This window comes from Aulonocara sp. 'chitande type north' Nkhata Bay, linkage group LG12 (assembly GCF_057382095.1).
Source record: "Aulonocara sp. 'chitande type north' Nkhata Bay isolate Kocher_YH1m ecotype deep benthic linkage group LG12, A_spYH_male_GT1.1, whole genome shotgun sequence".
Lineage (NCBI taxonomy): Eukaryota > Metazoa > Chordata > Actinopteri > Cichliformes > Cichlidae > Aulonocara > Aulonocara sp. 'chitande type north' Nkhata Bay.
The window spans coordinates 15,138,120-15,156,585 of NC_141355.1; the positions used below are offsets into that span (position 1 = coordinate 15,138,120).

At 39.5% G+C, this 18,466-nt stretch overlaps 1 pseudogene; it reads left to right on the plus strand.

Moving 5' to 3' along the window:
• Positions 1-741: 741 nt before the first annotated feature.
• LOC147317093 (uncharacterized) lies at positions 742-14,954 on the plus strand (annotated as a pseudogene).
• Positions 14,955-18,466: the final 3,512 nt, after the last annotated feature.

Genomic DNA, 18,466 nt, shown 5'->3' on the forward strand with positions numbered 1-18,466 from the left:
CAGCCACACCAAACAAGCTCTCAGCAAATACACAAGCCAAGTTACCAGACCTGATGTTGAGAGCTGCAAACAAACATGTTCCACAAGCAACTGTTGACATGCTTGTCATCATTTTCATATGTGAGGGTCTACAGCCATTTGCAGTGGTAGAACAGCCATCTTTCAAAGAATTGGTTACCACATTACAACCTCAAGCCAAAGTCCTCTCCAGACCCACTGTCCGTGCCAGAATCTGTGAAGCTGCTGATCACATGAAGATGACTTTGGTTGCAGCATTGGATAAAGTCAAATTTGTTGCTACCACTACTGATTGTTGGTCAGCTCATCAGAAAAGTTACCTTGGAGTCACATGCCATTGGAGGAAGAGTCCCTGGAAAGAAGATCTGCAGCACCAGCATGCAAAAGATTGAGAGGGTCTCACACATTTGACATGCTTGCTGGTGCGCTTGATGATATCCATTGCCAATACAAGATTAGAGGCAAAGTTGTAAGAACCACAACTGATATGTGGAAGGCCTTGACAAAGTTGGATCCACTGTTTGGGGCACAAAATGATGCAGATGAAGCTGAAGATGAAACAGACCCAGAAACTATTGACCTGACTGACCATATTGACTACCATGAGGCAAGTGCAATTCTGATGAAGACTCTGGTTTGGAGTATCAACTCCCGTCTCATCAGCGATGTGCATGTCACCTGCTAAACCTTGTGGCAACATCTGATGCTGCCCTAGCAGAGAGCATGAAGGAAACCTACGAGAGGCTCTCCCGTGCATGCTTTGCAAAATGCCAGGCCATTTGGAACAAAACTCATTTGGCTAATGAAGTGGTAGAGGACAAGTGTGAACTACAGATCATTCGTCCCAATGCAACACAATGGAATTCAACCTACCTTGCCATTGAAAGGATAATACGCATCATTGATGAGAAGGGGGGAAATGCCATCAGGAGCATTTGTGAGGAGTTCAAGGTGAAAATGTGAGTAAAATTGGACACCTACCAATATGGTTGCAAATCTTGTGAATTTTCCTTAATGGATGGTTAAAAACGTGAGCAGACTCTTAATATTAAATCAGAAGATCCCTGTTATAGTCATGGTGGGTTTTGTTGTTGTGTCTTACAGGTTGAGTCCTGCAGAAGTTGCATTCCTTAGGGAGTACTGTACCACCATGAAGCCACTGGTGAAAGCTTCAAACATTCTTCAGTCTGAGTCCACTTCCTTTATGGGATGGCTCCTGCCAGTAATCCAACAACTACTGTTCAAACTTAGCAGGCTGGAGACATCAAGCAAGACATGCGTGCCACTCATCAGAGTCCTGCAAAATGGCCTTCAAAAGCGTTTTGGAGCGATGATGGAGGATCCAGAGTTGGCTGCAGCTGCAGTCCTCTTACCCAAGTTCAAGACTTCCTGGACTGACAGAGCAGATGTAACAGAGGCTGGTAAGGATTCATGTGATCCCATTTTTGTGTATTTTTACATTTGAACACATGCTTAAGTGAGTATTTCACCTAATACATTGTAAGTTATTGATGGTCTGTCCCGAATACTAAACAATCCTTTTTGAGAATTTGCCGTTTTTAAATTTGTGTTCAGGAATAATCACTGAAATTTAAATAACAAAATTGTGTTATCTACTTGCAATTACAGCCTTGACATACATCAAACAACATCTTGAAACGACAGAGCATGAGAGTGAGGATCAGCAAAGAGAGTCATCTGATGAAGATGAATTCTTCTCCAGACCAATCTCCAGAAGGCTGCAAAGTGCAGTTGAGCTTGATGGTTACCTTGCTTGTGCCACAGACACCATGGAGCTGCTGCACTCCTTCTCAGGTATCAAAAACCTCTCTCTTAAACTGAACACAGCTCTGCCTGCTTCTGCTGCGTGTGAACGACTTTTTAGCTGTGCTGGTCTACTCTTCACAGCCAAACGAAGTCGGATTGCCTCTGTTAATTTAGAAAACCAGCTCTTGCTGAAACTGAACAAAAGGTTCAGAAAGTAAAGTGTGCTTGAATGTCCAGCTTGAATGAAAAAAAAATACACAAAGCTGGAGTTCTTCTGTGTCTTTACGTGGCCAGCTGCCTCTTCTTCTCCCATTCTCTCTCCCTCTCTCTCCTGTTGCTACTTAAATGATGAAACTGATCAATGATCAGCTGATCGCTTTTCTCTCTTGTTTGTTTATCGCGCATTTCGAGCCAGAAAGAGGAAACCAGCGGTGGTCGCTCTAAACAACAGCAGCAGGTTAAAACTTGATCAGCTGCTATTAGAATTTATTTAATATTACTTTCTAGTATCAGCTGATGTTGGCTGGAGCCACAGCTGTAACAGCTGCTGGTCATGATATCGGTTTGGATATATGGTGAGAGGGAAACGTGAAGATGAAACCAGGAGATGTCCTTACTGAATCATCAGAGCTGAACAGGTGATGGAGAAACAGGTTTACCTTTTAGGTGACATGAATAAGTTGAAGGGAAGTTATGAACTGTTTCTGAGAGACAAATAACATCAGGATCCTTTTTTACTGACAGCTGGTAACTGTGCAGGGACGGGTCTAGCAAAGTTTTGCAAGGGGGCAGGTAACCATATACATGCACTGTTTATAAGATTGGGGAAACCTGCAGTCAGCTGAGACTGAAGAAGTCAATTGGATGAGTGACGAAACGTTTTTCCCACAAAACGTAAAGTCCAGATGAACAGAATAAACTTTTGGAGATACTATATAGCTCGTGCTAATATCACATCTTCACATTTTTCTTTTTAGAGGTAACAATAACTTTGCATTCTCGCTACTCACCATGCTCTAAAACAGGTATATGTTAGCAATGACATCATTTAACAAATGTTTTTAAAATTCTAGCCGTGCTAATTAGCCTTAGGATTGGTTGAGGTCTGTGCAAGCCTTTGGAACAAAATCAGTCTTTTAAAGCTCACTATTTTCCAGGTGAGCCTATAGCACATTTGTTAAAGTCAGTCCGGATTGTACAGCTTCTAATCAGAAACAATTAAAGTTTGTTTCTTTTTTTTGTGGTTTTTTTTTGTGCTCATCAATCTTTTTCTGTAAGTAGTTACCGAAATACAGTCAACCTTTCTTCATTTTCCTAAGTGTGTGTGTGTGTGTGTGTGTGTGTATATATATGTGTGTGTATGTGTATATATATATATATATATATATATATATATATATATATATATAAGTAACAAAAAAAAACAAACCACAACGCCCCCCAGATCAACACAACCATCAAACATATTAGAGGAATATAACAGTAATAAAAGTAGATTTAAACAGGCAATACCTCTAGACTAGCAAAATAAGAGATAAAGGGTTGCCACTTGTGAAAAAATTTGGCTGTGCAACCTCTCAACGTATATTTAATTTTTCAAGTTTTAAAAAAAACATGACATCTTCAAGCCACCGGGAAACAGTAGGATACTTAACAGACTTCCAATGCAACAATATTAGACGTCTCGCTAATAGGGATGTGAAGGCTATAATATCCTTTTGTGTGGAATCAAGTGTAAGTGAGCGAACAGGAATCCCAAATACAGCAATCAGAGGACAAGGATGAAGAGTTACCCCAAGAACAGTTGACATAATAGCAAAATACCCTGTCCAGAAACCTTGTAGCTCAGGACACAGAAAAAACATGTGGCTAAGGTACGACCAGTACTTTTAACATTTTATCAATTATTTACCAAATTAAAAAACAACATGTGGTAACTTATTTTTAATTTTGCTGCATACAAGTTGAATGAATGCTTACTGGATCTAGAACACCATTTAGATCATAACAGCTCCTGATCAGGATGAATTTCATTTTCAAATCAAATTTCATGTCGCAGTTTCACACTTTTGTAACATATTATTTCAAAGCTTGCTTATGGGCTTGTTTTGGAGCAGACCAACAGTCAGGCTCGTCTTCACCCTTACTGTCAGACTCTGAATTGATGGTTCTGCTATATCTCACCTGGCTGAGTGGGGACACATGTACTAAACGTTAGAGTTCCCACTGCAGGAGCTTGGGTTTGAGTCTGCCCTCGACCGTTTCCTGTGTGCCATACCGCCTCACTCTCTCCCCACCTTCCTGCCTCATGTTCTGAAATCTCTTCCTCTCCATCAACTTTGAGTTTCTTTGAGTGGAGCTTCTTTTGCAGCTGTGACAAAATATAGAACGGTTTCTGCAACCAGGGGAGTAAAATGTGCTGCAGTGTGAGGGCGCACAGGTGTAGGTGTGGAATTTTACATATAAATATTATAGTTTACTTCATGCACAAGAAATGTAAACATTTAATCTAACCCACTTTTCATCAACTACATAACCTTTATTGGAGAGTACATTCATAAATAGTGTGTATCACACACACAAACACACATCCACTAAACTCTCTCGTTTTATATCTCTCCCTCTCTCTTGTGAATGATGGAAGTTTGGTGGACTGTGTGGTTTGTCTGGCTGAAAGTTGTGTTTTTTTTTTTATGTGTGGTGTGTTGTGAGGCTGATTATGAGTTAGTGTAATTGTGTATGGTGTTGTTAGTGTAGTTTATGTGGCGTTAGTGGTTTTTCCTGGATGCAGAGCAGGTCAGTATGCCGTGGACTTTTACACCACCATGTTAGGGATGGAGTAAAGTAATAAAGCTTGAGTGGAGAAGCTGCTGCAGGGGCTTCCTCAGCTGAGCTCTGAGGACAGAGCTGTCCTGGATGCTAACTTTTCTTTGGAGGAGATTAGTGCTGCTGCTGGTCAGCTGGCTCCTGCACAGGGTGGGCTGCCTGCAGACTTCTGTAAAAGACTGTTACTGGCATCGAGCCATCATGTGGGGCTCTCTCTTCTCCCTAAAAAAACAGAGATTTGTCTCTGCTTAGAAATGGAGACGTGGCTCTGTTATGCACAGATTACTAACTTCCTTCAAAAGTACTGGCCACCAGGCCGAAACACTTTGTGAAATGAATCACTCACAGAGATCAGTCGTACTGTGTACCACACAGCTCTAATGTGAACAAGAGTTTTCTCATGAGAGACTTGGTAGTTATTTGTAAATTGTACAGTTTGATGTTGGAATAATTTCTTTAGATTAAGAGAAAGTGTTTGATAGGATTGACAATCTTTTTTGTTTTTCCATTATGAGAAGTTTTGCTTTTTGGAGGTGGATTTTTGTCACTTTTGGGGCTGTTGTATCAGGCGGCTTTCTGTTTTGTAAAAGTGGATGATGGGCTGAGCTGCCCAGTATAAGTTTGGAGAGGATCTAACTGGAATGTCCTGTTTCTGGAATATATATTTATATTGGTATATTTGTTAGAATTTTTAATCTTTGTTGAATGTTTTAAGAGATAAATAAGCAAAGTTATCTAGATTTATGTTGCCAGGTTTATGTCGGAGGCCTCTGCTGGTGTTGTCATTGTTTTTCTGTTTTCATTACAGATCAGAGTGATGTGGACTTTCTCAAAAGATGTTTAGATTTGTATGAGAACCTTCAGCAAAGGTGAGCTGGTGAAAAAATATGGTGTAACAGGTTTGTTGGTGGTCATATAGAGACTTTTTTTTTTTTTAGGAAAAGAAGAGTCTCGGAGGTTGCCATGGAGTCAGACTGTCTAAACCAAAAATGGATGCTGTACATACACTGATAAATGTCATTTCAGGAGTGGCCAGATTGAAATCCAGAGAAAACTATGCTAGAGGTGAAAGGTCAAACATTGGTCATCATGTTGAGATTTTTTTAATACCACAGACTGACAAAGAAAACTGAAATTTGTGAATTTTAAAGGTGTGCAAGATGTGCTGTGTTCAGTCGCAGGGCCTTGCCCTTTTATTTCATTTGTCTTTGGTTTCGAGTTTTTATTTGTGCTCTTGTAATTATTTTGTGATAAAACTTTTTCTATTTTGAGATCAAGATTCAAGTGGAAATCTTTGTGTGTCTGTCTCTCCCTTGGTTTCTGTAGAGGTACAGTGTGGGGGCGCCTGGATAAATGTTAAACAGAAGCTAGATGTAGTGTTCCTCCACTGTCCGTTAAGGATATGAGGAAAAGAAATGGTCAAGAACAAAGTGTATGGTGTATTTATAAAAGAAAATGGCTTTTAAATTGTATACCAAAACGACCACCAGAAAGTCAACTACAACTTGTTACATAATCATCATGATTGTTGTATCAGTTTAACAGTTTATGGGTTGACTTCTTTCGGTTCATTCACTGTTTACATCATGAAGGAAAAAGAAGGCAACAGGCTGAGAAATGAAGCTGTTGTGTGTCTTTGTGGCCACACGGGGGCAGTGCTGCATAAATAGTAGAATCTCTTCCTGGACACTTTTTCTGGACCTCTTTTTAAATGACTAATAAAGACAACAGCAACATGAATTACATCAGGATCTGATATGGTTGTCTTTTTTTGTTGAGCTTTATATATTTCAGAATGCCTAGAGTTTGTTTGTTTCCCATGTTTTGTGATACAGAACATCTCCTCTCAGACGGCTGTTGTCTCATAATGGGTCATTACCTGGTCTGATGGGGTGTTTGTTCCATTTATAAATCAAGTGATTGATTTGTGAAATGAGAGATGGCCTCTGACCTGCTGACTGGTGTCTGATCTTCTCTGCTCCCCTCAAATTTGACAACTACTCGGCTAATGTGATGGTGGACAGGAAGTCACTAAACCTGGGACTCTGGAAACACATTTCTAGGGATAAAAAGTTAATGTAGATCGTTTCAGGAGATAAATATTAAATGATCGATTTGGCGATTATACTAATATAGTAAGAAAAGAATGTATGAAGAAAAGATTTTTTATCTATACACTTAAGCAACGACCAGAGTCTTAGAATTGCGCTTTCACCAGGTTTTACTTGACTGAACAACAGAACTTCTCTGTCTCCTTTATAAGGGGTCACATCCTGAGTTACACAATGAGTCTTTCAAATGTGTGCGATAACCCACTGCATGTGTAGTCGTGCTGAGACCGCGTGGTCTTATTTTTATTACCCCTTGATTCAGCTGTGACCTGCTTATCAAGTCTTTTTACAAGTACATCATAATTATCTGCTCTCATGCAGACATAAGTTGAGCAATGGTTTAACAAACTTTCCCATCAAAAACATGAAGGTTTAGCTTTAAGCTTATTTGTCCAAACAACAAAGGATAAACTGCCAGCACCTGGACTGAAACAGAACATAGTAGTGTTGGATGTAAGTAAAGGAAATACAAGTATAACTGTGACTATGGAACAAATCTCCTTCAATGTTAAACCTTAATGTTAACCTGATTGTGTTTATTAGAAAAATCAGCCATTACAGTGTCTGTGATTGCTTCACATAGTTAGTTAACTCTGGTTGTCTGTGGGTTTGTGTCAAACTTGGAGTGGAAAAAAAGCATAAAAACTGTGGAAGATGCAGACTGTGAAAGTCTAGTTTATTTCATGAATACAATTATTTTTTTTACAGTCGCTAGAACAAAGTAGCGTACATTCATGATAAAGTAAATACCACAACACAACATGGACAGTAAGAAGTAAACTGAATTGTCTTAGAACTTATTATATTCTTTAAGCTTAAAAGCAACACCTAGGATTCGACTGTTTGTGTTTTAAACCTTTTATTCAAAACTAGTATGTGTCAACACTTCTTTCTCCCAGCAGCATTATTGAAGTGACACTTTAACGACACTTTACCTGCTGATGCTTCACATCACAATCTTTATGACGAAAAAGCTCAGATGTCTGTGCTGTCACTTGTTATGAAAATGGACAGAACCTGGGCTCAGGCTTCCTCTTCTTCTTTCCTTCCTCTTTAATAATAACCATAGATCAGTAAAATAGCCATATTTTTAAACAAATGATTGTGATGAAGAGAATTTTTTTTTCTAGTGTGCATGAACTCAAAATCTTTTAAGTTTAAATCTTTTTTGTTTACCAATAACTGGGGAAATCCAAACTTGATGTACCAGGTCAACTCAGCGAGCTCCTGTCTTGACCTCCCCTCTGCACGCACGCGCACACACACACACACACACACACACACACACACACACACACACACACACACACACAGTATCATCATAAATGCCATGATATCTTTCTTGTTCAAATAGTTTATTCACTTAACAAAGAGGTAGCTTGGAAACTCAGTAAGAAGGAGGAAAAATAGTTTAAGGACATTTTCTCAAATAAAGAGGATTTCATCATCTTTCTGTTCATAATGGGGCGATTGTGGCTCAAGAGTTGGGAGTTCGCCTTGTAACCGGAAGGTTGCCGGTTCGAGCCCCGGCTTGTACGGCCGCGGTCGTTGTGTCCTTGGGCAAGATACTTCCCCCGTTGCCTACTGGTGGCGCCAGTGTCCGGCAGCCTCGCCTCTGTCAGTGCGCCCCAGGGTGGCTGTGGCTACAATGTAGCTTGCCATCACCAGTGTGTGAATGGGTGGATGACTCGTTGTGTAAAGCGCTTTGGGGACCTTAGGGACTAGTAAAGCACTATACAAATACAGGCTAAATAAAAGAAGAGATACATCAGAAACAAATCAGTAGATCCAGAAATTATAGAGTCAAACTCTTTTCAGCTGTAGAGGTACACTTCATGCACTCCTTAGCGTACAGTTCAAATGCCTGTGTTAGGGTGCATTGTTTCAGTTTCATTAAGTCTTCTTGCAGTTACATGATAATTATTATGCTGGAGTGATCAAAGCTCATAAACATCTGAGTTACACAATGAGTCTTTCAAATGTGTGGAATATCCCAGCTGTAACCTTTGCTTTCAATTTGGTTAAATTTGGCATTCAGATCACAGACTAAACAACAAGTACAGTAGGTCTTCCACTCCACAATTAAAAATAGCAACGCTCATGCAAGGCTTTATTCTCCATAGAGTCAACATAAAGCAACATTAAATAATGGATCTTTCATCTGAAAAAATTACAGTTTGTATAAATTTACACTGAAGACCAAAATACACACACATACATAAAACCCATAAATCACTAAAACCTATTAAAACACATGGAAAATTACCTCATTTGTTGTGCTATTCAAAGATGTGTATGTGTGTGTATTCAGGCCAAGTCATAAAGAAAGCAATAGAGGTCAATATACTTTATGTTCTACAGTAGCTGCAGATTAATGAATTATAGTGGAAACTTGAAGATCCTAGGTATAGTAGTTTGTGGGAAATAAATACAGTGAAGTGACCATTTAGCTCTTGTGGCATGAAACTGCTTAGTGCATTATTATTTGCTTTTCTACAATATGATATTTGTTTAATAATTGATTGATTTAGTGCATAAAATAGTTGATAAATAAAATGTTAAATATCTAATCTAAGGGAGTGTCTTTGACACATGCTGACTGCATTCTTCTTATAACCAGAACAGGAAGTGAGATCAGAGGAGAACAAGAGTGAGCAGTTTGGTGAAAGGAACAGGAAGGATGAAGAAGAGGTGAATATCCACACAGTTTAAAAGGAGACATCATGGCACAATAAGAGCACAAGCTCTAAGATGAAGACTGGTAATGATTAAAAACTGCACTAAATAGTATCATTCTGTGACTTCACACTTTAGGTAGTGCATAACATGTACCACTTTATATTAATTTTACTATATGTTTAAATAAATAAAAACAAATAACTTTAAAAGGTGCTGTTATTGAGTGAAAATTCAAAAGACTTCATAGCTGGGGAGAAAAAGGGAGAAAGATGGAGGAACACAGCACACATAAGAAACAGGTAAGAGTGGACATGAAGTCAAAGTCAGGGACATGTCCGATAATAAAGACCTTCCACCTGGCTACATATATGTCACTTCTGCTTTGCCCACATTCATCTATGGTGATCGCTTATAACTAAGCAGGGTGCTATGCTCTTATCAAACGATGATCCGAAACTGCTCTTAAAATAATTATTACAAGAATATATACATATTTTTTTTGTTATTTTTTTAGTTGAATATAAAATGTTTGTGTGTGATTGTCAGTACAAAGAGGAAGCGCGGACAGAGAGACTGGAACTAACAGAGATCAGGTGGATTTTTCACAACATCTACATGCATTAAATGGATGCGTTGTGTGCTTTTCAGTAGCACTCTGCTATTAATGTGAATAATAGCATTTAGCAACATTCACATCACTGTAAACTTGAACAGGATGAATGCCACTATACTGATGTGACAGACTACAAATCTGTTCTCCACTCTCTGAATTGGTGTACACGAGTCTCTGTGCTGAGTCTGCACAACAAAGTGTTTGGGTTTGCATGAATTCAAAAGCTGTCATTTAAAATCAGCTCTATTACCAGTTTGCTTCTTGTGCAGGTACGTGGAGTCGCAGGGGGATTTTGAACTGTCTGTATTGTATAATGGTACTTTAAATACTTGATGATTTGGTGGACCTGCCTCTATGTGGTTAAGAGACTGAAACAATGCCGTGCAGGTTTCTCCTCTGATCTGCTTTTTCTTAAACTGTTTTTGAAATTTACTGTCAACATGACTGTGCCATTGCATCGGGTTTTAAACTAAAGTGACCACCGTAAAGCTGATGTATTATATTAAAATCTGTTATTCTTAGACACTGCTGTAGGTCATCCAAAAATTACATTTCTTTTGAAGGCAACACTAAAAGCATGACATTAAGACTGAGCTGAGCCCTCCTAAAGGTTTGATGCTGGAGTCGCCCCTGATTGAGTGCTTCTCACACATTTATGATTTTGAACAATTTACAGAAAATAATATCAACAGTAAGTACTTTTAAAGACTTAACATATAATAATAGTTGCTGAATTCATGCAAGTCAAATAACTGATTGATCAACTACAGAAACAAAATTGTACTTCATGCGTTTCATGAGCACAAATCTTCATCTGTAAAATAACAACTAAAGATGTCAGATAATTGTAGTGAAGTCAAATGTACCAATTTCCACTTAGAAGCAGCGGAGAAGAAGCCACAAATGTGATGGAAAGACCGATGTAATGCCTCTATCACCCACTGTCCTTGCCGACCTGCATTGGCTTCCCGTTAAGTATCGCATTCAATTCAAAATCCTGCTGCTCACCTTCCGAATTATTAACGATATAGCTCCAAGCTACCTCATTGAGCTCCTTAGACATACACCCCTACGGTGTAATTTTACATGTAGTTGTTTTTTTTACTGTGTAATAATATTCAGCATTGCTATCAATACATTTTTCAAAAAATGCTTCTCTGTGCAAAATGGGATTAAAAACATAAACTGTGGGTGTGGCGGAGGTGTGGTCCGGGGCGCGGCTGCAGGGGAGGAGTGGTGCAGTGAGCTCAACGGGGCGGTGCTGGTAAGAACAGCTGATGGCGATTTTGGACTGATGGTGGTTTTCCTTTCCTTTATATAGTGAGGTGGAGAGGAGCGGAGGAGAGAGACGCTGGGGAAACCGACCGCTGTCAGACGGTGTTCTGTTGTAATTCAGTGCACACTCTTAATAAATGTGGGATCTGATGACAACGACCTGTGTGTGGGTGTATCTGTGCCTAGCGTGTGTCACAGTGGGATACTGTTATTCCGTGATTTGAACCGGGGGAACAAATCGTGGCAGGATCAGCCTGATATTTTTTGTATCCCACTCTAACTTTACTGTATAAAGAGCTAACGTCTCCAAAATGTCAGGAGTAGTTAGTCATTACAACAAGTGTTTGTGAACTAAAAATCAAGAATGTGGGATACTGTTTGTCCGTGATTTGAACAGCCCAGCGCTGCTCCCGACGAAGGGAAAACCAATTCTGCAGGGGAGACCTGGGTCATTCTTACTATTCGGTGCCATTTGAGTCCTAATGACATAATATGGTATATTTAGTGTAAAACTTGTCTAATGCTTATTTCTAAACCATTTTCTTGTATGTTTAACCCCCCTCTACCATAGAACACATTGATATATACACAGGATAAATACATTAAAAGTAAATTACTTTTATTTTAGCACAAGTCACTAAAGTACTATGTCCCCAGTCATGCTTGCTCGACTTCAGTTACAAATATAACTTAAAAAAAAAAAAAAAGAAATCTAGATTTTTCATCATTTCTGGATTGGCTTATTTCTAATGTTCCTCATCAAATGTTCTTTTTTATTATTAATGCATGTTTAATACTTAAAATCTTTAAAAAATGTTGTGTCCCTGAATCAACTGTCACCCCTGTTACTCTGATAAGAATTCCATAGAACACATCACCTGATTATTCTTTTAGTCACATGACACTCCCAGATGTAACATATTTTGGAGGGAAAACTTTCAAGAAGAAGACGAGTAAGTACCACTCTTTAATCAACCCTTTTTTCAATGTTTTAGCAAGATTTTGTAATGTGGCAAAGCATAACACGTCCAACCTGTTACGCTTATTAATAGTGGAAACAATTTTTTTTTTGTAATTTTTATAATATGGCTAATAAACATGTTAAAAATGGTTCTTAGTGGTCACCATGTACTAGCTTGTTGTTCATCATACTAGTAGTAATGGCTAAGTTTAGCATAAAATCTCCCCCCTGATACCGTCACCCCTGTTATTGCTATGCACTGTAACAGGGGGGACACATGGTAACAGGGGGGACGTAAGATGATAGAAGTTTAGTGTTTAGGGTTATTTATACAAGTGTGTATTGGTAATTATTATTAACCTGTATATATATACTTTTAGAAGATTTTGAATAGTATACATTTTTCAGGGAATGGCACCAATGTCTGCTGCGGAGAAGCAGCGGCGCTACCGAGCACGTCGTGATGCTGACCCTGAGAGAAGACAGATATATCTCAATAAAGAGAAAGAGAAGTGGAGAAAGGACAGAGAGGAAGGGGGGAAAAAAAGAAAGTGGCAGATCTCAGTGAACGACAGAAGAGAGCACAGAGAAAGCAGTGGCGAGAAAGGAAAAGAAAGCAGAGGGCTAGTGCCAAAGGCAGGACAGAATTTGAGGCTATGAATACTCCTCCCCTAAGTCCAGACCCTCAAGGTTAGAAGAAGAGTTGACAGTTCAATGCTTTGCTGATTAGGTAGATTTTGTATTTGAATGATAAAACGTGATTTTGCCCTAAAAAAAAAGAGAGAGAGAGAGAGAGAGAGAGAGAGAGAGAGAGAGAGAGAGAGAGAGAGAGAGAGAGAGAGAGAGACTACCTGCCTAATACATTATAAACATATAATATCCAACGTCTATCTTATACTGTATCTAAACATTTATCTAAACATATATATATATAATAATTGTGACAATATTTCCTGTGTTGTAGGCAATACATTGTTGGACGAAGGAATATTAGACAGGGAAGAAGGAGACTCAAGAATGAAATTAAAGAGCTAAAGGCCTTGTTGGAAAAGGAAAAGAGAAAAAAAGAAAAATACAAGAAGAGGTGCCAGCGTTTGGGTGGGGAAAAAAAATCCCCACGTTCTAAAGTGGATGCACTGCTGCGTCATGAAACAGTTAGCAACACAATTAGGAAAAGACTATTACTGCAGGAATCAATCATTGAGGAAATCAGGAATAAATACAAAAACACCAAAAAGGAACGAGAGAGGCAAATTATTGCAAAAACGACAATAGGAAAAATTATAAAGAAATACAGGCTACAGAGGGCTGCACAGACAGCTCTAGGCTTTTCAAAAAAGCGTGGTCAAAGACAAGATGGAGGGCTCATAACCTTTGAAAGAAAGGAAAGCAATAGATTACCAGTTGATTGCAAGCAGAAAATAAAGGCCTTCTTCTTAAGAGATGACGTCAGTCGGATGACAACAGGACGAAAGCAAACTAACTCAAAAGAAAATAAAAAAACAGAAACGTTTGCTAACTGATTCACTGAAGAATCTGCACCATAAGTTTCTTTCAGAAACTGAGCATCAGGTCTCATATTCTTGTTTCTGCACCTTAAGACCATTTTGGGTTGTGGTGCCCACAGAAGCTGATCGTGAAACCTGTCAGTGCAGGACACATGAGAACTTACAGTTCATGGCCAATGCCCTGTATGTCCAAGGTCTGTCAGCAACAAAACACATTGAAGAGATGGTAGATGCAACAATGTGTGATGCTAAATCCAAAGTCTGTGCATATGGTGAGTGCAAAGACTGTTTCAGTACAACACACACACTCTTGAGACCTCCTAACAACACAGAGATAGCCTTTACCAAGTGGTCTCTAGAAGAGAATGAAAAATTAAATGATGGAGAGGTATCTGGTAAAAAGTCAACAATTACAGTGAAGACAACTGTCATGACAACAGAGGATGCACTTGCAGGGGAATTTCATGACGGACTACTCAGATTTAGGCGGCACGTCTTTAATATCCGATGGCAGTATAGAGCCTACAGACAACTGAGAGAAAATCTGAGAAACGATGAATGTCTGCTACATGTAGATTTTTGAAGTTTCTTTAAGGTGGTATTTTTTGTCACTGATGTTATGTCCACCCTGTTACCTCCTGTCCACCCTGTTTCTCCTCTGTCCACCCTGTTACCTGTGTGTTTCTTTTGTTAATTAAATCAAATCAACAAACATAATGCATGTCTCTTTGGTTATTGGGAGGGAATGAATCAGCAAAATTAAGTTACTTAAAAATGGAGCCAATTTTTTTTTAATATTCCCTTTGAATCTAAAAACAATCTTTTGAAATTACACTGTGTCTTAAAACTGAACCTGTCTTCTTTCAATATAATGCTTGTTTAAAATACTTCCTTGAAATTTCCTTGCAGATTTTAAAAAGGGACATTGTAGCTTTTAGAAAATGTAAATATTACTATAACTGTGCATTCAAAACAGTTATTAATAGAAAATTGAATGTCCTGTAACAGGGTGGACATTTGGCACGTCATGGTAAAGACTTTGATTTTAAAAAATATTATAATATAATATCCTTAGCTGGACCAATACATTTTTCTTATAGGTTGAAAATCCCTCTTTTAGATGAAATGTTAAAATAATTCAAAATTTTGTATTTTTTGATGAAGAGTGATCACACTGAAATGGCACCGAATAGTAGGAATGACCCACCTACCTCAGCGCTTGTGCAGGTGAAACCAAAGGGCAGATATGCTTCACCATATTTTCTAGTCTTTGGCTTGGAATAAAGTTGGTTTGGAAACCTATTCAGCGATGCTTCATCTCCTGCTTTGCGTTTGTGTAGGCGCCCCGTGCTAGCAGTGTCCAAGCATTTTGTTTTTTTCCCCTTTTCATACCGCCCCCCCTCCCCCCACCCTGCAATGGCTCTGCGCCCCCCCCTAGGAGGCGGGCCCCACACTTTGCCTAGCCCCATCTTATCTCTCTGAGCTGCTGCAGCCTTATACACCCACCGGCTCTCTCAGGTCAGCTGATCAGCTGCTCCTAAATGCATCTGACTGAGCGTAAACTTAGAGGAGATCGTGCTTTTGCCGTAGCAGCTCCAAAACTGTGGAACGATCTGCCTTTAGAGATAAGACAGGCCCCTTCTCTGCCTGTTTTTAAATCACTCCTGAAAACCCATCTATTCACCCTGGCCTTTCACTCCTTGTGAGATGTTGGTTTTTAGTTTTACTTCAGTTGTTTTAGTTGATTCAATGCTGTTTTAGCTTGTTTTTAAATATAGGGCTGTTTTAATTTTTATGTACTATGTTTTATTTTTTACTGTTTTGTTTTATTCCATTGTTCTTAACTTATTTACTGTACAGCTCAGTTATTCTCCTGACTGAAGTTTGATCTGTTTAAGGCATCCTGCCATGCGATTGCATTTGTCCCTGACCACCAGAAACCCTCATGCTAACTTTTATCGAGTGGAAAAAAGTTAGCATTCATCCTCCAGCTTCACTGTGTTTCTATGCTAACATAGCTGTGTCGCTAGCGATCATGTAGCAATCAATCTTTATTTATAAAGCACTTTTCATACAAAAAAAAATGTAGAACAAAGTGCTTTACATGGTTAAAAGCAGCCCACCCCACCCTCCAACTCACTCCCCACACTGTCATTAACATAAACGATGTGAACACACACACACACACACACACACACACACACACACACACACACACACACACACACACACACACACAAAAAGAGTAAAATTGGGCTGGGTACGCATGAGCCAAGTGAGGAAACACTATAACAGGGAGCCGTCTGCACCGGGAGCCGGTCACAGACCGTAGCCTCCAGGCTGGGCACACAGCAGGAGGGAGGCAAAGAAGCCCCCCAGCCAGGCTGAGAGGACCCCAGAGCCCCAGCAACCATGGTCGATCACAGCCCCGGTGCAGGGAGCGCCCTCTGAGGAAACACTGGAGATATGACACAATAGGATATATACAGGGTAAAACGATAAAATAAATGAGAACGGGATACAATATAAATAGAGTAACAAGATTAAAAAATAAATCAATAAATATTAGGTAAAGCCTAAATTAATAATAGAATAACAGGATAGAATAAATAAGCATAAAATAAATAAACGTTAAGTAAAAGCTAAATTAAAAAGGTGGGTCTTGAGCCTGTTCTTAAAAACATGTACGTTCTCTGCGGCCCTGAGCTCCTCCAGCAGGCTGTTCCACAGATGAGGACCATACCACTGAAAAGCTGCCTCTCCGTGAGTATGTGTCCTGACTTTAGGGACAATCAATAGGCCAGTACCAGAGGACCTCAGGGTCCGCGAGGGTTCATACAGTAAAAGCAGATCTGAGAGATAAGAAGGCCCAAGACCATTAAGACATTTAAAAACCAATAAAAGAACTTTAAAATCGATCCTGAAACACACGGGGAGCCAGTGCAGCGATTCTAAAACCGGTGTAATGTGGGCCCGCCCTCTGGTCTTCGTCAGCACACGAGCTGCCGAGTTTTGTAAAAGTTGTAAAGTTGAAATATTCTTTTTAGGAAGACCAGAGAGCAGGGCATTACAGTAATCAATGCGACTGGTAATAAAAGCATGCATCAGCATCTCCGTGTTTGCCCGAGAGAGAATAGGGCGGACTCTGGCTATATTTTTTAGATGATAAAATCCAATTTTGGTTACATATTTAACATGTGGGATAAAACCAAGCTCAGAGTCAAAAATAACACCCAGGTTTTTCCACTTGTAGCGAAGGACATAGTGAAAATGCCTGTAATTTAGACAAGAGTTTCTCTCTCTGAGCCTCAGGACAGATGATTAAAACTTTAGTTTTGTCCTGGTTAAGCTGTAAAAAGTTTTCTGCCATCCAAGATCTTATATCTAAAATACAGTTAAAAAGGGCATCCATTGGTCTGGTGTCATCAGGAGACACGGAGATGTACAGCTGAGTGTCATCAGCGTAACTGTGGAAGTTCACTCCATGCCTCCTGATGACACCGCCGAGAGGCAACGTATACAAATTAAAAAGTACAGGGCCTAGAACCGACCCTTGAGGCACACCACATGTCATTTTATGGATCTTAGAGGAGCATGTATCCATACTCACCATAAAAGTTCTGTCAGAGAGATAGGAAGTGAACCAGTTGTGTACAGCACCAGAGAGGCCCACCATGTGTTTCAGTCTGTTTAAAAAAAAAAAAAAAAAAAAAAAATAGCGTGGTCTACTGTATCAAAGGCTGCACTTAGATCCAGTAGCACCAGGACTGAGAGCTTTTGGGAGTCCCAGTTACATCTAAGATCATTTAAAACCTTTAGGAGAGCCGTCTCTGTGCTGTGGTTCACCCTAAATCCAGACTGGAATATCTCCAGGATCTGTCTATCATTCAAAAAGTCATTAATCTGAGTAAAAACAAGTTTTTCTAAGATTTTACTTAAAAATGGTAAGTTGGATACAGGTCTGTAGTTATTAAAATCATTACAATCCAAATTGCTCTTCTTCAGAAGGGGCCTCACCACTGCCGTTTTAAAGGCAACAGGGAAGACACCCAGCTGAAGAAAGCAATTCATCATGTATAAAAGCTCAGCTTCAAAAAATCCATAAAGTGTTTTAAAGAGTGAAGAGGGGATTGGATCTAAAAGACATGTGGTGGGTCTCACTGTGGAGAAAACTTTCTTAAGGTTTTCAGCATTAACCAGGACAAAGCTGTCCAGTGTCTCCTCAGGTACAATCGAGCCCTCAGATGTGTTTAAAATCATATCGCGATTAGATAAAATGTCAGATCTGATGGCGCTGACTTTTCCCCTGAAGTGGTCTGCAAACTGCTCACAGAGTGACTCTGTGGGGGTTCTTTGGGAGCTGTTAAAATCAGGGTTAAATAAATGATCACATCATTATATACCAGCTAGTCCAACTTCAGTAACCCTACAAAAGTTACTGCTGTTTAGTGTTCTGTCTTCATTTCCAATATGGAAAAGAAATAGTAAAAACTAAAAGACTTGCATCAGATTTGGCCTACTTTATATAGTGAGTCATATTCGCCCATCCTTTTCTTCTTTAAATGTGAAGTGGTGTTGGAATTTCCAAGTAAGAAATGCATTCCTGCCCTGCTGCAGGCTCTGTTGTGCTGGCTCCGAGTCCATTGTGTAACTGACAGCATCAACATCAACAGTACATTCGAGCTTCTTTGTTGCGGCTCTTCCAACC